Source organism: Artemia franciscana, chromosome 10, assembly GCF_032884065.1.
Source record: "Artemia franciscana chromosome 10, ASM3288406v1, whole genome shotgun sequence".
Lineage (NCBI taxonomy): Eukaryota > Metazoa > Arthropoda > Branchiopoda > Anostraca > Artemiidae > Artemia > Artemia franciscana.
In genome coordinates, this window is record NC_088872.1 from 28,682,481 (window position 1) to 28,705,196 (window position 22,716).

The 22,716-nt window shown below is 35.5% G+C and overlaps 1 protein-coding gene across 3 annotated transcripts in view; it reads right to left on the minus strand.

Annotated features, from left to right (window-relative positions):
• Positions 1 to 22,716, minus strand: part of LOC136032025 (ankyrin repeat and BTB/POZ domain-containing protein 2-like) — a 195,492-nt gene that overhangs the window by 160,291 nt on the left and 12,485 nt on the right. Inside the window, exon 1 of one of the 3 annotated variants that reach the window (XM_065712107.1) lies at positions 4,776 to 4,794. The exons of the other annotated variants lie outside the window; for them this stretch is intronic. The gene's annotated coding sequence lies outside the window, so the exon portion shown is untranslated. Of the gene's footprint in view, positions 1 to 4,775; positions 4,795 to 22,716 lie in introns of those variants that run through there. 3 annotated transcript variants of the gene reach the window in all.

Here is a 22,716-nt window from a genome sequence, read left to right on the forward strand (position 1 = left end):
AAGTGATCGGAGGGCAATTTAGTTCCCCTAGTCTTTTCCCATAATGAATCCGATTTATTTTTTGAGATAGCCGTTTTCTTCAAAATAATCTGAAAATCACATAGCAATGCCTTCGGGGTTGACACAATCCCCACAGCCCAGGACAAGGGTTTTAAATTATGCCTCAGGAGCTTATCAGGTTTTTACGGAAGTGGTGACCGTATAAACTTTGGAGGAAGCTTATTTGAATGAAAGTTGAAATTTCTTTTGCATTTTTAGGAGTCAAAAGTGATTACCAGTCCCCCTTCTCGCGTGCTTTCCCCCCAAATGTATCGGATCAAAATTATGAAAGAGGCATTTTGTCCAAAATAGTCTAAATGTCAAATAATTATGGTTCCGGGTTTAAACCCCATCCCCCTCCAGTCCTCAGAGAAATGACTTTAAATTATGCTAGCGGTCCACCGTTAACATAGATAGATAGATAGATAAGTGTATTTTAAAGCCAAATATACAGCCATGAACACAGCAAAACAACATAAACGAAAGACACAAATAACATGAACTTTGATCAGTGATCATCATAAAACACTTATATGAAACACTGCATTAGCCTAGTACTAGCATTTAATGCTTGATAAAAAAAGGTCATTGAAAAGAACGCTTAACACTCGGAAAAGGACATGAATAAAACATTACATTTACTTTATACTGAGATTTATTTATTTATTTATTATTATTTTTTTTTTATTTAAAAAAATTCCAGATACCTTGCTACTCTACAAATAAACTGAGGCGACGTACTATTTAAGACAACTGGAAGTATCAACTTATTATTTCCAAATATCCCTTCCCTTAACGTAGGAAGCCCCTGGCACCGGCTTAAGCAATGCTCTAGATAATCTTCTTTAACTCTGCAAAGCGGGCAAGTATATCCGTCTTCATTGGAACATCTTTCTTTAGAATATTTTAGAAATCTTGTATTAATTGGGAGGCAGTTAGCCCTGAGCTGCATCCACAACGTCAAATATCTAGCTGGTAAATTCAGCTTAAAGTAGAACTCATATTCAGTTTTTATGGAAGGCGTGGTCATATATACTTTGGAGAAGCCTAGTTGCTTGAGTTATGCAAGTTGCTTGAAGTCCCTTTTATACCTTGTTTACGTTGATACTTAGATTGCTGATATATGGGGCAATTTTGATTTACGGGGTAAGGGCTATACGCTATGCAAGTTGCTTATTATTACTTTGATAATTTGTTTGCTTTGATACTTTGTTACTTTGATCTTGTTACTTTGATACTAGTTTTGGTACTTTGATGAAACTTCGGTGTTGAAAAAGAATGATCCTGAAATAGTGAATTTTGAAAAACTTGAAACTTTGGCAATCAAAAACGAACAGAAGTTTATTTTAAAAATCCCAACAAAGAAGTTTTTTAAAGAAAAGTAAAGGCCATACTAGACTTAAGGTCAGCAAAAATGTTTCTTTAACAGTCTTGGAAAGAACTAATAAAATTGAACTGAATATTTGATATATAATGATATTAACTGGTGAAAGCTCATCAGCTCAAGATTTTATTTCACTGCAATTTTCATTTTATTTTCAATGCTGTAATAAATACAAAAGAAAATATTTGTAATATAATTATTTTAGTAAAGCGCCAAATATGCAGTAGGGTTTAGACTTTTGCAGTTTTGGGAGACGGCCAGAAGCGAAACTCATACCAGTTCAAGATTTTATGTCACTGCAATTTTCTTCTTTTTTTTCAATGTTGTACTAGGTACAAATAATTATTTGTTATATAATTTTTTTAATAAAGCGCCAATAACGCAAAAGGCTTTATACTTTTACCGTTAGGGAGGGGGGTAGTAGCCAAACTCTTGTTTGTAGCGATTTTTGTTCGTTTTAAGCTTGATTTGCTTATTCAGCTTAAGTTACACTCGTTTCAAGATTTATTTATTCATTTATGTTAGTACCTGTTGTTTGTTTCTTTGCTTTGGTTATTTATTTAATTTCTGTTCGTTTTGGGTATTATTCTTTAATAGTAAAAGTTTATGTTTGTTTTTAGCTTGATTGCATACTCAATTTAGGTTTTACTTGTTTTAAGATTTATTTATTCATTTATATACACCTAGCCGGGTGCAAAGAGATTGTAAAGAGAAGGGAGGATCTTAATAGTTCAAAGAAAATAGAAGAAATTGAAGTAATTTTTTTTCGCATTGGAAATTAAAACTAGCATGAGAAAAAAAAATCACGGGAAAAAATGGGAAGTAGAGCGCTATGAATAATTAGTTTTATCAGCAAAACAAACAAGAAACTATTTTCTTGTTTGGTTTTGTTTAAAATGTAGCAAGACAAACTTGGTCCCACTTACAGAAAGTTTGCAACAGTAAAAATAAAATACACCTTTTTTCTTATATTTCACAATCGGCCTTTGGATATTCCTGTTTTCAAGTTGTTAGAATCTAACTACTTTTTCCTGTGATTTCACGATTCTAACTCTTGTTTTTTCGTTTTCTAAATTTTTAACGTGTGTTTGTTTATGATTCCAACTTTTAACATTTGGCTATTTCCAATTTCAACTTTCATATTGCTTACTTTATATCTTTTTCAAGATCTTTGTGCTTTGTCGTTTCCAGATTGGCATCTCTGGAACTCGAAGCCCTGATTTTTCTAGACCTATGGGGGCCCACCCCCTTACTCTATTTCAGGGGGCATTTTGACAACATTTCCTATTGCTTTTTTCAAAATTCTTAGCTAAGACTCTTTTTTATTATTTTTCTGAGCAAATGGGGAAATCTCTATATGCCCAAATCTCAGGGAGGGGGGAGTAGGCTGATCCTTCCAGGGCTTAAGGCCGACCAGGCTGTTTGACATTCTTAAATTCACTCTTTTTTGCTTATCTGTAACCACTTATCAGCTTTCTAACGTTTTATTTTTCCATTTTATCTGCTTATTTTCTGTGTTTTCGTGATTTTAACATTCGGTTTTCGTTTTTCGAGTTTTAACTGCCTTTTTATGTAATGATCAAAACTCATTTAAATTCATACAAACTCGGTTATCCCAAGAGATGGATTGTTTTTTATGACGCTTCTTCAAATATGTAATGTTGGTACCTTCTCGGGCACCAATTGCGTAAAACACCGCCCTTTGTCTTCAGGATAGTGAATCAGATGAGGGTATATCTTTCACTTGAACTCTTCTTAGTTAAAACGTCGGATACTTTTGTCAAATTCCACTTTTAAAAGTTTATCAAAAGGGACATTCCCCTTTACATATAGAGCTTCACTCCGAAAATTTACTTATTTCTAGGCTTTACTGTTGCATCGTTCTTAATTCGTAGCCAGTTTCGCTGATTGGCTTTATGATTCTTCCACGCATACCTTTCTTGTTCATAGGATTTAATGTGGCACATCACCGTCTTTTAACATACAGATACATATTGTACATAACAGGAAGCTACTACCTAAGAACAGTAGGAAGAACAGTAATACAAGGAAGCTACTAGGACAAAGTTGGACAAATTGGAAGCTAATGAGAGTGGAGAGAAGTCAGAGTTTCCAAAAGTAGATTTCAATTTTTTAAATGGTCAATCAAACAAACACAACTTAGAAACAACAGGAACATTTTTCCAAGACAGTGGTTACAGTGGTTTCAAAACTGATAATGTTACCACATTAACACGCATTTTATATAGAAAAAATCATGTCACTGAACCACTATCCAAAATTCTTGGTTTTCAATTTCTGTCTATCTGACATTTAAGTAGGACAAGCCTCAGATGTCCTGTCTGTAGTATAGGCAAGCTATAGTGCTCAAATATGGTGTCCTGTCTGTAGTATAGGGAAGATTAGTGCCCAAACAAGGTGTCCTGTATTTATTGTCCCTTAAACTACTATAATCTCACCCGTTCTGTCCGAAAAATAATATAAGTAGACTAAGCTAGGAAATTAGGGAAAAAAACGTAAATGAAAGTAATTTGAAGAGGGTGGGCGGCCCAGAAGCCCCAAAAATAGAGCAGGGGAAGGGCCTCCATAGGTCTATAAAAGTCACAAACAAGGGTTGTAAGTCCCAAAATGCTGATCTGTCCTTATGTCCTTGATGAAATGTAAAATCTTGAAAAATATAAAAATTCCCAATAGAAAAGTTGAAATTTAATACACACAATGTTTAACTTAGGAATTACAAAGATAACACGCAATTAGAACCAGAAAAAACGATGTTAAAATCATGCAAATTCAGAAGTAAGCAGTTAAAACTTAACAAATGGAAAAATTAAACATTAAAAAGCTGATAAATGGTGAAATTTCAGCAAAAAAGCGTGAATTACGGAAAGTCGAACAGCATGGTTGGCCTCAAACCCTAAAAGAGTCAGCCGCCCCAAGACTTAGACGTAGAGACTTTTCAGTTTGCTCAGATAAGATTGCTACGGTTAGGGCAAGAAATGAGGTTAGTAGCTTGTTTTTTTTTTCAATTCAGAGCTAAGCAGGGTTGCGTCCCAGTTAAAAGGAACATTTTGATTGATTTTGTCCTAATCAGCACAGCAAATGCAATGGAAGAACACAAAATCAAGTTGGGAAATTAAATTCACCTAGGCTTAGATTATGCTTATGATTAAACATCTTAGATGAAAATGTTGTCAAAATGAATGAACTGTTAGAGTTTTCGCGAGTTGAGGATGTAAGAATAGGTTTGAAAATTAATGTCAAGAAGACTAAGTCAATAAGACTAGAAATGAGTGAACGTGAAGAGATGGTGTCCGGTAATGAGAAGATCGATCAAGTGGACAGCTTCACTTACCTAGGTAGTATTATTAGTAAAGACGGTGGTTGCAGTGAAGATGTTGAAAGTAGAACAGCAGAGGCCCAGGTTTTTTTCACAATTGAAAAAAAGTTTGAAAGGATAGGAAGATAAGTCTACGAACCAAGATTATGATATCGGAAGCTACTGTGTATGGTTCTGAAGCGCAGACGTTCTGAAAAACGGAAGATTTACTAAAAGTTTTCTTGAGAAATTGCCTGTGGATTTTTTTGGGTACCCGACTGTTTGACCATACCTCAAACAGTAAACTCTACGGACAATGTGGTTTAAACCCGCTTTCTAGGGCTATAATACGAGAAAGGATGAGATGAATAGGAGACATTCTACGGAGGAAGGATGAAAGACCAGTAAATATTAGCGTAATATTTAAAAGATATTCAAAATAAAGATGTTCCAATGAAGACTTTGCCTGTGCCTGTGATTGCTTGAGCCTGTTCTCTCTACGATAAGGTAAGGGCTATTTGAAAAAATGGGTTGATGCTTCCAGGTGTCTTAAAGTGGTACGTAGCCTCATGTTATTTGTAGAAAAGGTATCTGGAGATGTTGTTCACAAAATAATAATCCTAGCATGAAGTAAAAGTGGCGTTAAGTAATTTCAGTGATTTTGTTTTGTTTCTTTTTACGATGGGTGATGTAAGCTTATTATATTTGTGCCTTTTTTTCTCTTAGGCAACACATGACTTTATTTTCAAGTATTAAGTAATGCTAAGTAAGTGTAGTGTTTCATTTTTAAGTGTTTTATGACGATCGCTGATCTAGGCTTATGGTATATGTGCCTTTTTGTGTTCATGACCGTATCTTTGGCTTTAAAATACACTTATCTATCTATCTATGAACCTTGTCAGCTAAGTGTCTTGTTCTAAACGAAAAGTAGGTCGTTCCCGAATGGGGTGGAGGATGTCTTAAGAAAAGATAAGAGAAATGTGAACTTCTTGGGAGAGTGCGAAGAGTAAGGCTTCGAATAGATTGGAACGAAAGAGGAGTGTGCGTAGCTGCGGGCCTCAAGCACTACTAATCCAGGAGTGAGTTAGTAGTACTAGTAGTAGCAGTAGCATTTAGGACTGCGAGTTCTATAATTAGTCTTCCAATGTTTCTAGACTGGAAATAATCTTGAGTAGGACCCAAGGCCGTTTGAATTTAATATTTCCCCAGTTACTTCATTTGGTTCCAGTGTCAGAAAATATGAATTTAAACTATGTTTATTATGTTTTATGAAAATTATGTTTTTGTGTTTTTTTGGGGGGGAGGGGAGAGGCTCTGATGCAGGCCCAGATTGACTTGGTGCGGGCCCGATTGGAATTTTTTGCGCGGCCCTCCCTATATATTACATTTGTAGTCTGGAAAATGATATCTCTGCAGAAGCAACACTTTCTGGAATTGTTAAGAATATGGGTCCAATCGTTCCAATCACCCTTTATCCGGCCCTGGTCTAATGAGGTTCTTAAAACAAGAATTTTAGATGAAAGAGGAAATTTCATCTAAAAGAGTATGCTGAAGCCTTCCGAGACTATATATACATATAATATATATATATATATATATATATATATATATATATATATATATATATATATATATATATATATATATATATATATATATATATATATATATATATATATATATATATATATATATATATATACTCCGATGAAATAATGATAAATACACACACACACACACACAATATATATATATATATATATATATATATATATATATATATATATATATATATATATATATATATATATATATATATATATATATATATATATATATATATATAGCCATTATGAAATACCATGGGAAAATTTTTTTGTGGAAAAGAAGGACGTTGAACAGATTTGTAAACGTAATATATGGTTAATGTATCTGTAGATGGTAGCTTACACTATTATGACAAACGAGAATACCTATAGGTTATAATTGTTGGCAAATAGCTGTGGAGTAAAATGGCCTGGAAGACCTTGGAACTAGGATAGCCCCGATCAAGTCTGGCCATGATAATTAATATCACGTTTCGGTACAATTGAAAAGATTTCAGAGCACCACACCGAAATCTTAGCTTAGAGCACGGGTAAACGTGTGCAGGTGTAATTGTGAGGAAAGTATATCAGAGAAACCAAACCTCTCAAAATACCTACATAGCAACCCCTTGGTATCCTTTCTTCAAGAAATATCAATCCAAAAACCCTAAGTCAACACTCCCAGAAAAAAACAAAACAAAAGTAGTCTTGTTACATCTACCACCCTAGCCACGGAATAAGGATAAATGAGTATTCATTAATCAAGAAACAGCATTACTTCTATCAGCTTCACAAAAGCAAAAAAAAAGTAATTAGTCAACGAAATTCTTTATAGACCAAGAGAAAAGGTACAAAAAAGGTGCAATAAAAGAACAAGAACAAGAAAACACAACCAATCAGAGAAAACAGCAAAATTTAAAGAAACAGTGATTGAAAGAAAATCGTTTCAATGGAATATTTTAGCTGGTTATCTATTCCAGCCAGAATGCGAGGAAAAGGATTAATGACCCCTGAGAAACTTGAAGCTACTGAATTTCGATGCATTTAGCTAATGATGACTCCACCACTAATGGCGAGCAGCCACATTATCATTGAAAAAAGAAAAAAGAACTTACGAAAAGAGAATAAGGACTGGTTTACACGAAAAAAGGGAGTTTGCGAAAGGGGAAGTTGACATTTATCAACCAAATCTAATCAAAAAGATAGTTGACAAATAAGCAGAAGTTTTTGTTTGTAATCAAAACATGGAAACCGTGCAACCACCGAATAAAAATTTGTGATGTTTTACCATAATCATCCTTACTTTCCTTTGATCTTAGATCCTCCTGTGCCCCCAGAGGTGCCTAGGGCGTCGACAAGGAGTCTCCAGTCTTCGCGATATCCTCCTGCCGCCAGCACGTCTCCCCAGCTGGTATGGAGGAACGTGCTAAGAGAGCAGAAATCTGACTGGTAAGTCTGGTGTAGTGTGCGCTTGGGACTACCCTTCCTTCTCGATCCTACAAGATATACTGGAAGATTTCCTTGGGGGTTCTAAGGTCAAGACCGTATGCAGGGGGAGTTTGAACCCCCCGAAATACTGAAAAACCTAGACATGGCCTTGTCTAGTCCTCCCATTCTCAAGATACGGACCAAATATTACCATCAACGTTGGCAAAATATATTTGTAATAAGATGCTGGTTAGTCATTTTTCGAGTCTTGACGTTAAGAGACTCTGTCTCTCCAGTGTATATGCAGGATTCGTCGGAGACCTACATTTTCCAAGGCCAGGATCCGACGATCTTGATCTCTAATAATATAACACGATCCAGCTTCGTAGGTGAGAATCGACAGAACAATGCTATGGATGAGTCTCAGTTTGACACGAAGGGAAAAAGGGACATTAGATTGCCAGGTTCTCTTCATACTATTGAAAACTCCACTTCCTTGGCCTTTGTGGGCCGCTACTTCTTTCCGCAATGAGCCAATGTTTTCAATTATGCTTCCCAGGTATTTAAATTTGACTGCTTGCTCCAACTCCTCACCACCGCACTTGACCAGAAGTAGTGAGTTGGATGTCACAATGCAAATGGTTTTGTTCGCACTCATTCTGAGCCCAGCGCGGTTCGCTTTCATCTTGATTTCATCCAGGAGTTGTTGTAGACGTTTTTTGCAATTCTTTGGGATAATAATTTCAACGTGAAGTCAAGATCATACAGGTCTTTTTTTCACATTCAGGCTAAATGATACTAGAGCTGCTGTATTTCCCAATATATTAGTCGATTACTATGAAGGACAGCAAGTGATAAGACGCAGCATATTTAAACTCCTGAGAGTATTCTGTTCTGTTCTGGTATTAGGCCACTTCTGTTGACTGGTGATCTAAAACGTATTCGTATAAATTATTACCGGTACTACAAATTTCTTTTATATCTACCTCGTTCTTACCGGAATACAAAACTGGTTAAAAAGTATTGTGCGACAGATATTACTGGTGCTTTCGAAAAATTATCTGCCAATCTAGCTATTGAAGCGATTTATAGGCTAGGATGTTTTCATCGCCTTATCCGTCTTTTTTCTGTATGTGATTAAATTTGTTTCTTGTATTACTTTTGCTGTTTTTCTTTTGTATTTTACTCCACTTAACCTCTGTTTTTGTAATATGGGTGATAAATAAATTATTATTATTATTCTTAAGAGTCGTGTTAGTTGTAGTTCTGTGGGACGTAATTACAAAAGAATTTCGTTTAAATAGCATACTGTAGGGTCCTAATATTTTCTACCTCTTTTGAGGATAAGCATGAGGTCATCGATCACCTCAACCCTTAGATTTTATTGCGTTCTGGATTTTAAAAAATTCTTTTTTTTGTATTTTCATTGAACAAATAAAAATAACCAAACTTACTCCTCCCCTAGATTATGAAAATTACGTTTTTTGTACTTTCATCAAAAATTAAATGGCCTTGATCTTCCCCCTCCCCTGCATCTTTGTGAATTGGCACCCCTGTGTTGTCGGTAACACTGTATTTTTTATAAGAAGAACAGACAAGTGATTTTATTGTTAGGTATTTTTGGAATTTCGAGTCCCTGGCACGTACACAACTTTATATTCGGGAGGGGGCACGGAACAGTTTTGAAAAGGAGCAAAAAACAACAAACTATTTTGGAATATATAAAAATATATGAAAAGACATAACCCGACATTTTACGCTATAGGCTAACTGTGCTGATGAATAATGAAGCACAACATTGCAGTTTAATACTCGTTGCTCTGTGAAATCAGTTTAAAACAAAGGAAATATAATAATATAAGCAAAAAAAAAAAAAAAACCAAATGCTTAACTTAAAATTTCAAATGACCTTCAGTATCTTTATTTGGCCATTATAAAAACCACGACAGGAACATTTAGGTGCCAGTGTTTGTCTTTTAATTATTCTCAAACAAAATATTAATGATAATAAATTAAAGGAAGAATGTATGCTTTCACTTATAGATACAATCAATGTAAGATTCTTTTAACCAGCTTGCATTTTATAGTTCCGCCAAGCATGAGCCATATGTATCGGGCATAAATGTGCGACTACCAAATAAACGTATTTTTCTGTTTTATTTACGGCACACCACTCGTTAAACAACATTCCAATGGAAAACTATGATTATATATTATCGTCCAGTGACCCCAGTCCAATATGAATTAAAAATGACACGCATGATCATCATAAAACAAAACCTTCTGGGTCAGGGGCTGCCTTAGTTTTTTTTATTGATCTCTAGAACTTATATTGCAATCTTGTAGATACCTCTGATTAAAGAAAGAAACTTATCGATTCCTTAAATGATTAAACCTATGTCAAGATATTCAAAATTTGAAATGGATGGTAAAAGGATATAATTCCACTCTTCTCGGAATTAGAACATGAATCCATTCTCTATTAAAAAAATAAAGGCAATTAAATGAAATTAGGTATAATTGCCTAATAAAGGCAATTTAAAAAAAAATATGTTATCTAATGTTTATTAGGAAGTGGATATCAGGGTTCCTGATATTCATTTTTTTCTTTTTCTCCCCAAGAATACATCGTGCAGTTCTTTCAGATGACCTATGGCACATGGAAAGCTGTAGAGAAACATAAATTAAAAGCGAAACTAACAAACAGCGAGACTTTCTTAATCTGGCAGATATTCTATCTTGCCTTTAGAAGACTTAGGCTTTTTTAACCTTATTTTGAGAAGCTAGATATTCTCTCTGGCCTTTAGAAGGCTTAGGTGCGTTCGTCCTACTCCTGTTTATGGGAATGTCTGTTCGTTTTGATTCGAAGTTTGACTTGACTATTCATTTCAGTTTCTGACCTTTTTAGCATTCATTTATTAATCTATAGTAACATCCGTTATCTTTATGTTTGACATGATTACTCATTTAATTCCTGTTTGTTATTTATCGATTTTTTTGTAATTTCTTTTTATTTTACGTTTGAATTATTACAGTAAATGACTATATTTTCACTCGTCCTTGGTTTTGATATGGCTCTTTACTTTTTTAATGCTTTTAGATAATCCATTTATTAGATTAAGTTTTGTTCGTTTTTAACATTTTTTTTCGTGTGTCGATATTAGGAACATCTGTAAAATTTTCTCAGCTTTTTCGGTTGAGAATCAATATTTTGGATTGTTAATTAAATTTCGGACCAAATTTGAATATTCAGTCAAAGTTCCTGAATAACAGTAGTTTTGTGCAACAAATTTCGGTAACAGTTTTACTGCAAAATTTCGAGCGGGTAAGGAGGAGGATTTTTATGCTAATGAATTGGATGAATCTGCAGAATTATTGGTTTCCTATTTGGCTCAATCCATCCTGATCCCCACTCTAAAGACATCCTTGAATAGTGACGTATGTTAATCCATTATTCTTTTAGAATAAACATTGTATTTTTTTTGCTGAAGCAGTTTGTTTTTATTTGTTAAATAAATTTATTTGTTTTGTTTTATTTGTTAAATGTCAACGACATTTATCCGAAAAAAATTGCTGAAAGAGAAACAACCAGAATACTTTATAGTTTTTTTTGTCTTAGTTGGGGTTCCTGTGGTTGTGAAATTTTGACAAAGATGTCTAAATGGCCTGGAAATTCAAAGCGGATCGCCCTAAAAAAAAAAAAAAAAAAAAAAAAAAAAAAAAAAAAAAAAAAAATCGCGCTAAGAATCGAAACTACTACATTTTTCTTCGAAAATTGTTGTTCCTTATGGTCCTCTAGGTCCATTTTACTTATCCTGAAAGTTTCAAGCTAGTCGCAGAATACATATTTTTGGCTTATTTTGGGGGATATTTCTGCATTATTAAAATCTATTTAGTTACAAACATTGGAAGAGACAATTTCATTAGGTTAATTTGGTTTCTTTAAGATGTATCATTTGGTTTAAAATTTAGGTTAATTAGCTTACAAACCTAAACGATAAAAAAATGAATTTGGTCATTTTCTGGCATCCCAAACCAATACAACCAACATTAGTTTCAAATTTGCTTTCTGCATAGTGATTCACCTGAACTAGTAACTTATAAATGCCTTTCTAGTGCTGATTCGAGAGACGAAATATAAGGCAGATAAGAAGCACGCATTTTTTTTTAACCTTGCACATCCCCTTCTTTTTATATACAAAACTTGAAGACCCTCTGTTCTTTAGCACTCTAAACTTTTAAAATCAATCCCTATCTGTTGTATCCGAGATTTGGATTCAGTTTCTTTGGATTTATATCAACCCCTCCCCCAAGTAAACAAACCCTTCCTCTCAGTATTCGATTGGCAAATATGTATTGATGTGTCATTTAATCTAATTGAAAGTGCTAGCATGGTTCAGGTTCAATTATGGTACCAAAAATCCACTATTCTAGTAGGAAAGCAGTGCTAACGAGGAAGAGAGGATGGAGAGGCCATTGGCTAGCTCTGGTCCTGTATGGAAATGCCTGTATGACTTCGATTAAAACGAGGAGGAAAGTGTCCAAATTTTTACTAAGAAGCTGGCAGTTGAGGATCGGGGACGCTGCTAGAGAGGCCATGACTCCGCTCTGATCCTCCATTCAGACACACTGATATCCCTGCATGTGCTTTGCTTCAAATAAGCTGCAACATACCGACCTTGTGGCATGATTTTTGCATATGGAAAGAAATAATGCCAATCGAAAGTCTTTGCATGGTTCCATGTCAAATAAGGTGCAACAGTGCCAGCCTTTTGCTAAAAACTTTGGTGAAGGAGGGCAGGAGCTGTACTTTATATCTCCAGTAGTGCAGACAGAAAATTCTTCCAGGATTTCACTTCAAACATGGTGCAACATGCCTAACTCCAGCCCATGCTGCTTTCTCAATCTTGACTACCTTTCTGATAAAAATAGGCAGTGGGAGGGTTGTTATACGGACCAGATGCCCATATTGTTCCTCCAAATATTTGTGCGATTCTACTTTAAACAGAATTCAGTAGAGGAGGGATAATTGGATATTGAACCTAACTTGATTGTACAAGCTGGGACTTAAAGTTTACCAAATCAGGACATAGGTCTTTCACGGATCAAAACTTACCTAGTTATGTACCAAGTCAGGACTTAACTCTTATTAACCAATTTTTTTCCGGATCGAAATGACCGAATTTTCGTACCAAGAAGCTGATTTCATATACTTCAAACAGCTCATCAGGGACGATTTATTAGAAATGAAGCGAGAAAAAAACACCTGTCTAAGTCCAAAGTTGGTTTTCTTGTCGTGGATCAACTATCTAATGTTACTTATAGAGTAAAGGCTAAGCTCAACTTGTATGCCAATTAGATAACTATAAAAATTTAGAAGGTACAGGTGATACCACTTCTCTGCTTCAGTCCCAAAAGCAAAAAACGAAAATGATAGACCCAACCAAAATCACCAGAAAAAATGGCTTTTATCGCTAAATGGCAGCAAAATCGAACCAATGAGAAAGTACTTTTTCGGACCTCTAAATATTTCTATTTTGTATACCAAAAGATAGATTGACGATAGGGCCATGTAACTGTCAAAAACTACAAGTGATTTTAGGATTTATTCGAACTTGAAACTGGTGAAACTAATTTGAAATTGGTGCCTTCCTGCTAAAATGCAGCTTTTCACTCAAAATCATAAAATTAGCTCTGAGAAACTAAACTTTGGCTGGGATACTCCAGAAAGTCTTATCCGACCGAGGTTGTAAAACTCCATCCTAGTTCAAAGACGGAGGGCTAATGCTCAAAGACAAATGAAACCTTCTTTTTGACCCGTCGCAGGAATTACATGGAGCTTGTCACAACTTAATATCACATTCATCAGCGTGAGCTCTGGTCACCACCATGCTAGGCAACTAGATGCTAGGGCAACGCCACGTTGCAGCGATCTTCAGCAGGCTTGGCCGATGAAGGTATTACAGGGAATAACACTTTTTCGCCATCGAACTCGTTATTCGTCACATAGTGGTTGTCCGAAAGTACAAAAAGTAGAGTGTTGTAAAACAGCAGCCGGTAGATTTTGAAATTTAAAGTTTATCCTCCCCTTAAATTTTTGTGAATTTTTGACCCTGCTGCAGTGCGCAATAATTCAATTTGACCGAGAGAAATATCGTCCTAAACTTGAATATTTCTCGTGTCTACAACATCAATGAAGTTGCTCTTTTAACTCATTTTCAGACCTTGCAGGAGAATAAGGCCATTTTTCCCTCCAAAGATAAAATTTCGTCGCTTTTTGCTCTGTGGTGGATCAGCTTTCTTACAGATTTTTTCAGTGTGTATCTTAATGATATTTAAATATTTTAGTAAAAATGTAAAATTTCGTGGAAAAGAGCCCCCCCCCTCCTTCCTACGTAAGTACATTAATTCACTGGAAAACCCCCTGGTCACATCTCACGAACTATTAGAGTTCGTCCGCTGGCGTAAATATTTATGCAGTGCAGATAGGGCGAGTTCTTTATGGGATGGGTTTAGCACCATTTGCTTAAAAAAAAAAAAAAAAAAAAAAAAAAAAAAAAAAAAAAAAAAAAAAAAAAAAAAATGAAGCCATGTGAAAATAAAAAAGACTTCCCGGTTTTCTTTTGAATATCAAACAGTTCGTGGTAACGAACTGTAGTAAGGAGCGACCCGGCTCAATAGTAAACGAAACTCTAAAAAACGGAGCTTCGATGCTAAAAGATATATCAAAAGAATCAGATTTTCGTGTTGATTTTAAATATATAAGTTTTGTCAAATTTAGTCTTTGTCATCAAAAGTTACGAGCCTGAGAAAGTTTGCCTTATTTTGGAAAATAGGGGGAAGCACCCCCTAAAAGTCATAGGATCTTAACGAAAATCACACCATCGCATTTAGCGTATCAGAGAACACTATAGAAAAAATTTCAAGGTCCAATCTACAAAAATGTGGGATTTCGTATTTTTTGCCAGAAGACAAATCACGGGTGCGTGTTTATTCATTTTTTTTTCTTTTCCCCAGGGGTCATCGTATCGACCAAGTGGTCCTAGAATGTAGCAAGAGGGCTCATTCTAATGGAAATGAAAAGTTCTAATGCCCTTTTTAAGTGACCAAAAAAATTGGAGGGCACCTAGGCCCCCTCCCACGCTCATGTTTTCTCCGAAGTCAACAGATCAAAATTTTGAGATAGCGATTTTGGTCTGCATAGTCAAAAACCATAATAACTATGTCCTTGGGAATGACTTACTCCCCCACAGTCCCTGGGGGAGGGGCTGCAAGTTACAAACTTCGACCAGTGTTTACATATAATAATGGTTATTGGGAAGTATAAAGTCGTTTTCAGGGGATTTTTTGTTTGTTTTGGGGGTGGGGTTGAGGGGAGGGGGCTATGTGGGAGGATCTTTCTCTGGAGAAATATATCATGGGGGAACAGAAATTCAATGAAAAGGGCGCAGGATTTTCTAAAATTACTATAAAAAACAATGAAAAAATAAACATGGGAAAGTTTTTTCAATTGAAAGTAAAGAGTAGCATTGAAACTTAAAACGAACAGAGATTATTACGCATATGAGGGGTTCTAAAAATACTTTAGCATAAAGAGCGAGGCATTTAGGAGGAGATAAATACCTCGCTCTTTATGCTATAGTATTTATAGTAATTTCAACTATTTATTCTACGGCCTTTCTGATTCAGGGGTCATTCTTAAAGAATTGGAACAAAACTTACGATTTAGTGTAAAGAACGAGGTATTAACAAAGGTAAAAACCCTCTCATATACATAATAAAAATTAAAGAATATAAAAGTTTGTTACGTAAGTTAATTCTTAAGTTACGTTTATTTTTACTAATAAAAAAATTCGTTCAAAATTAAAGTTTATAGTTGCCTTTTTATGTAACCGAAAAATTGCATGGCAACTAGACCTCCTTCCCCATCCCTTATTTCTCAAAATCGTCTGATCAAAACTAAGAGAAAGCCATTTAGCCAAAAAAGGAATTAAAATGCAAATTTCATTTCAATAATTTATGTGTGGAGAGCCAAAATCAAACATGCATTAATTCAAAAACGTTCAGAAATTACATAAAAAAACTGGTTTTTTTAACTGAAAGTAAGGAGCGACATTAAAACTTAAAACGAACAGAAATTACTCCGTATATGAATGGGTTGTCCCCTCCGCAATCCCTCGCTCTTTAAGCTAAAGTTTGACTCTTTGCCACAATTCTGCTTTTTAAAACAATTAAAAGCTTTAGCGTAAAGAGCGAGGGATTGCGGAGGGGACAACCCATTTCATATACGGAGTAATTTCTGTTCGTTTTAAGTTTTAATGTCGCTCCTTACTTTCAGTAAAAAAAACTTCTTTTTTTTATGTGATAGTCTAATAAAGTGGCATTGTTCATAATGGCCGACCATCACAAATATTGTCATGAATGATTCTTACGACAGTAAATGGGCTAACATTAGGCCCATTCAATTACAACTGCTCTACTTGAAAATCATGTTGTCAAAAGAGAAAGCTTATGAAATAATACTTTCGTTTAATTACGAGGATAGCAATTACCAGTAGAAAAAAGCAGAAACTCGGTTCGGTCCTTCTGAACTAGTCAAGAGCTTCATCAAACGAGATATGTAGATTAAGATCATGTATTTTTAACCGGTTTTTGGGCATGCCTGGTATCTGTAGAAAGTTGTGTTGAATTCATTTCAAAAAGCTCAGCAGCTACTGAATTACGCGCTAATTATAGCAAAGGTATGTGTGGCAAGAAAAAATTAAGCAAAAAGACTTGTATAATGTTGCCAACGGGCAGATACTCTTATAAAAAAAAGGCTTTTGTCTTTTTTGCCCTTGTGTCTGCTGGATGATTGAATATGTTTTACTAGTATAATTCGAAAATAGTTTGATTAGAGGGATTTGAGCTGAAAATTGAACGACTATTGGTGTGTACAATGGCACATCAGCTGTGAGAAATGTCGAACTACAAAGAAACTGATGTTTAAAAAGAAAAAATAGTGTAATGTCAATAAGAGGCACAAATACTGTTGGGGGGGCATGCACACAGGGTAAGAGGTTTGGCTGGGCGTAATTTTTGCTAAAAGGCCATTAACAGTATTTTTATTTGGAGGGGATCTGGCCATTTGGCAGGAGTACAAATATAGAAACGATGTATTAGCAACTGGATAATCGTAAATTGAATCTTAAAAAGCATGTTTTTTTCTGGTAGGATGGGGGAGGGGGTTGCCCTGCAGTTTCCATGGCTATAGGCATGCTTACCACGGATTAAAAGCTGTAGCTGGCCAATCCCATAAACTTCTAAAATAGTAGCCTATATTGTCAAAAAACAAAAAAAATTGATATGTTCCTTACAGATGGTATCAAAATACTCAACTTCTGTTTAAAGTCAATTTTATTTTTAGAACACACTCGAGAAGTGACGTTAGGTTAATCCTAACGAAATGTACCAAAATACGATGGAAATATAATACTTTAGTGTATATAATAATAAAATTTGGACTATATATTTGCATATTAGGGGGGTGTGGGGGTAAAGTAACCTATCCTGTCATACATTAGCCTAATCTTACCCCCCCCCTTAAGATGCAAATGTATAGCCAAAATTATACAAGGTCAATGCATTCTGTCACCCGTTATTTGTCTTTGTGGCTATGAAACCGGTTTTCATAGATTGTACATTCAGTAAACTTCTCGAGTGTGTTCTGAATAATATAGGAGTACCCTTGTCGCTTTAAAATACATAATATCGAGAAGGCCCTGGCTTCCCACCACCTAGTGTACATCTTGGAACGCCACGTGTGCCACACAGTTCTGCCACGCATGGCACACTCCCAAAAAAGCATGGAAGAGTTCCGCCATGTTTGCCACGCACCATCTGGTGTGCATATTTTCTGAGAGAGAGCAGCCTCTCGCATATTATGCACAAGCTAATGAACAATCACTTTGCCCCAAAACATAACACTTAATTCAATCTATGTTGTTATTTCTAAAAATACAGCATACTGAAGCTTAGACTGTGGTACTTTAGATCCAAACATCAACACCTATTTTTGGTACAACAGCATGTGGTAACTAACTGTGAATAAAGAGCGACTTGTGGTAACAGTAACCGAAATCTAAGGAACCCTAATTTTGGTAATAATATATACAAAAAAAATGCACTATTATAATGAAACTAAATATATAAAGTTCTTTAAGCTAATTACGAAAATTTACCCATCAAATTCAGGAAATTAGATATATTTTAGTATATTGTTCAAGTTCTTATCTACAAAAAAGCGAAATTTTTTATTTTATCAAGAAGATGATTACTGAGGCCTGGATATTTTTATTTTTGTTCGTCGTTGTTTTGCCAGTAGTGATCATATCGAATCCATAGTCCTAAAATATCGGGAAAGAGGTCATTTGAATATTCTAGTGCGTTTTCTAGCGGTAAAAGAGATCCCGCAACAGCAAAGTGGTGTTGTCTGCCATTTTACGGCCTAAAACAGGAATTTTGGCCTGGAAAAGGCCAATATGCTATCGACTAGCATTCTGAGACAAAACTAAAATACAGTATTATTAAAGGATACAAGGAATTGCATTGCTGCACAGCAGTTATTGAGATAGGGTGTGGGGGGAGCAAATAAATCATGGAAGGATACCGTAGTCTTGTTTTATGTCAACCTCTTTATAGTGATAAGATGTAAATAGTTACTTTTTAAATATGTGGTATGCTGTGACAAATTTTCAAATTAAATAAAGAGTAACAAGGGGGGCTCCAGCATCCACAATACCCTACTCTCTGCACCAAAGTTTGTCTTTTATCCACCAGCATTTCAAGAATGAATCACACAGTTCGTGGTAACGAACTGTAAGTAAGGAGCGATGCGGTTCAATAGTAACCAAAAATATAAGAGAAATTCTTAATAACAATTTAATAAAAAAACAAGTTTTTTAAATGAAAGTAAGGAGCAACATTAAAACTTAAAACGAACAGAAATTACTCTGTATAAGAAAGGGGCTTTTCCTCCTAAACGCCTCGCTCTTTACGCTAAAGTTTGACTCTTTCTCTTAACTCTATTTTTAAAACAGTAAGAAACTTTAGCGTAAAGAGCGGGGCGTTGAGAAGAAAAAGCCCCTTTCATATAGCCTAGCCTACGGAGTAATTTCTGTTCGTTTTAAGTTTTAATTTTGCTCCTTACTTTCATTTAAAAAACTAGTTTTTTTATTTAATTTCTGGAGGTTTTTGAATTAATGCACGTTTAGATCTTGGCTCTCCGCACATAAATAATTAAAACAAAATTTGCATATTAATTAATTGCAATTATCGGGAGATTTTGAGAAAAAAGGAGTGAGGGAGGAGGCCTAGTTTCCCTCCAAGTTTTTGATTACTTAAAAAAGCAACTAGAACTTTTGGTAAAAAATATACGTAACTTACGAATCAACTTACGTAACGAACTTCTATATTCGTATCTTTTTATTGCGCATATGAGAGGGTTCAAACCTCGTCGATACCTCGCTTTTTACACTAAAGCTTAGATTGTGTTACAATTCCTTAAGAATGACCTCTGAATCACAAAGGCCGCATAATAAATAGTTGAAATTACTAAAAATGCTTTAGCGTAAAGAGTGAGGTATAACGAGGAGGTAAACCCCTCATATGCGTAATAATTTTGTTCACTTTAAGTTTTCATGCTGCTCCTTACTTTCAGTAGAAAAAACTTTTCATATTTATTTTTTCATTGTTTTTTTTCAAATAATGCTAGAAAATCCTGCGCCCCCTTCATTGGAATTCTCTTCCCCCAGGAGAAGTTTCTCCATGGAAATATCCTCCCACGTACCCCCCCTCAAATCTCCCCCCTACATAAAAAATACCCCTGAAAATGTCTGTACACTTCCCAGTAACCATTACTATTTGTAAACACGGGTCAAAGTTTGTAACTTGCAGCCCCTCCCACGGGGACTGCGGGGAAGTAAGTCGTCCCTAAAGACATAGTTATTAGATTTTTCGACTATGGTGAATAAAATGGCTATCTCAGAATTTTAATCTGGTGACTTTTAGGAAAAAATGAGCGTGGAAGGGGGCCTAGGCGCCCTCCAATTTTTTGGTCACTTAAAAAGGTCACTAGAACTTTTAATTTCCGTTAGAATGAGCCCTCTCGCGACATCCTAGGACCACTCAGTCGATGCGATCACCTCCGAGAGAAAAAACAAATAAAAAACAAATAAACACGCATCCGTGATCTGTCTTCTTGCAAAAAATGCGAAATTCCACATTTCTGTTGATAGGAGCTTGAAACTTCTACAATAAGGTTCTCTGATAGGCTGAATCTGATGGTGTGATTTTCGTTAAGATTGTATGATTTTTAGGGGGTGTTTCCCCCTATTTTATAAAATGAGGCCAATTTTCTGAAGCTCGTAACTTTTGATGGGTATAACTGATCTTGATGAAACTTAAATATTTAAAATCAGCATTTCAATGCGATTCTTTTGATGTAACTATTGGTATCAAAATTCCGTTTTTTAGAGTTTCGGTTACTATTGAGCCGTGTCGCTCCTTACTACAGCTCATTACCACGAACTGTTTGATAGACACGTAAAAAAATCGAATGTTGATGCTTTTTCAAAATATATAGGCCTAAAATTCATCAAATTTAACGTTACCCATCCAAAGTTACGAGCCTGAAAAAATTTGCTTAATTTTTGAAAAAGGGGGAAACATCCCTGAAACATCATTTGATCTTAATGAAAATGACACCATCAGATTCAGCATACCAGAGATTCCTTTAGTAGAGATTTCAAGCTCCTATGTTCAAAAATGTGGAATTTTGCCTTTTTTGGCAAAAGAAAGATCATGGATGCGTGTTTATTTATTTTGTGTTGTTTTTTGCCCTGTGCTAATCTTATTGTACCAGTGGTCGTAAAAGATGGGGAGAAAGCTCAATTGATAGGAAATCAAAAGTTCTAGTGCCCTTTTAAGTAACCAGAAATATTGGAGGGCAGCTAGCCTCCCTTCCACGCTCATTTTCCCCGAAGTCGCTCGATCAAAATTATGAGATAGCATTTTTTCACCATAGTCGAAAAATCTTATAACTATGCCCTTGAGGATGTCTCTCCTTAGAAACTGTTCTATGTTATTTTTAAATATTGGAAAACTATCTTTTTTAATAATATTTTTTATAATCAGAAGCTTTTTCCTTGAAACATTGGAGGGGGGAGCAAAGGGCCCATTCACCTACGTTGTGTATGACTAGGAAACGGGTAACTTCTCTAGAAGCTGCATATTACTAAAAGTGTTTTAATGTCACTTGGTAACAAGTATTGCTGGAATATAGACCTTAAAACTTTCGAGGCCGATCGTTTTGTTCTGGGAGGCTCGGAATATAATATTAAAAGAAGGGGTGATTTTAGACCCAAATATCTGCTTTAAATCATTTGTTCAAATATTGGATACTTAATCATGGAGAGATCTCAGTGGGGGGATTCACCCTTCAGGCCAAATCCACTCTGCAAGAATGCGTAAAGCCTAAAGTATTCTCATTTCAGAATCCCAAACTAGAGATAATTTTTACATCAAGCTGACTTCTCACTAATTTTTCTTTAGTATTTCTTCAGTCTGATAGGGACAATTTCTTTAAAGAACGTTAGTTAATAATACCGATTTTAGATTTTTAAATAGGCTTTAACCAAAGAGTATTAGCTGATAAACGCGTTTTTAGGCTTGCAAAGATTACAGGTCTAACATACATGAAACCATCTAAAAGATGATAGACAGCTAATGTGCATGCAAGCATGTCAAACCTAGGCTAAATAACTGCATAATTAAGTAAGTGGTTATTCGTAACATGATACGGCTTGTGGTAGCTCACTCGTAACCTTTTAACCGCTTAAGATTATTGCACTTCTTTGAATTTTTTTTCCAGTACGTGGAGTAATACTGACATTTCATTTATATATGGAAATCTGTACAAGTATTAAATTCGAATCGAATACTACTACTGCTAACAACTCACTGGAAAACTAAGTAGCCTGAGGCCAAAGCAGCTACGAAGGTTCCTCCTCCATCCCTTTCTATTTATACCCTCCCTCTTCACACCCTCCCTTTTCACAATTTCCTAAGATCTTTTTGATTGTTCTCATTTCCCTTAAATCTTTCCTTACGATGTCCTTACACTCAATTCGGGGCTAGTGCTTTTTTTAATAGTCAAAAGTAATTGGAGGGCAACTAAGCCCTCTCCCAAGCCCATGGTTTCTCCAAACACATCCAATCAAAATGTTGAGATAGCCATTTTGTTCAACATAATTGAAAGGTCCAGAAATTATGTCTTTGAGGGTGACAACCTCCCAGAGCCTTCAGGGCAAGGGTTGTAAGTTATGCCGTGGGGGCATATAGGGTACATATAGACAGAAATTCTAGAGCATTTCTTAAGACCCAGAGTGACCGGAGGATGGATACCCCAACCCACCTCATATTTTCCCGAGATGCGTCTGATAGAAATTTTGAGATGACCATTTGCTTTTGTAGAAACCTTGAAAATAGCTCATTTGATTGGAAATTGAAAAGTAATTGGAGTCGAAAGCGATTGGAGGGCAACTAACCCCCTCCCAAGCCAATCATTTCCTCAAACACATCCAATCACAATTTTGAGACAGCCATCTTGTTTAACGTAATTAAAAGGTCTGTATAATATTTCTTTTGGGGTGACACCCCCCCACAGCCCTCAGGGCAAGAGTTGTAAGCTATACCCTCACAGAATATAATGTATATAATGTATATTTAGGCTAGAAGGGATGAACGTATAAACTTCGGAGGGGGTCATTCGATTGTTAATCAGAACATCTAGTCTCCTTTTGACGATTCAGAGTAATCGGAGGTTTCATATCCACCCTCACCTCGTATTTTCTCCAAATGCATGTAATGGAAGTTTTGAGATGGCCATTTGTTGACGAAGAAACTTCGAAAACAGCTCATTCGAT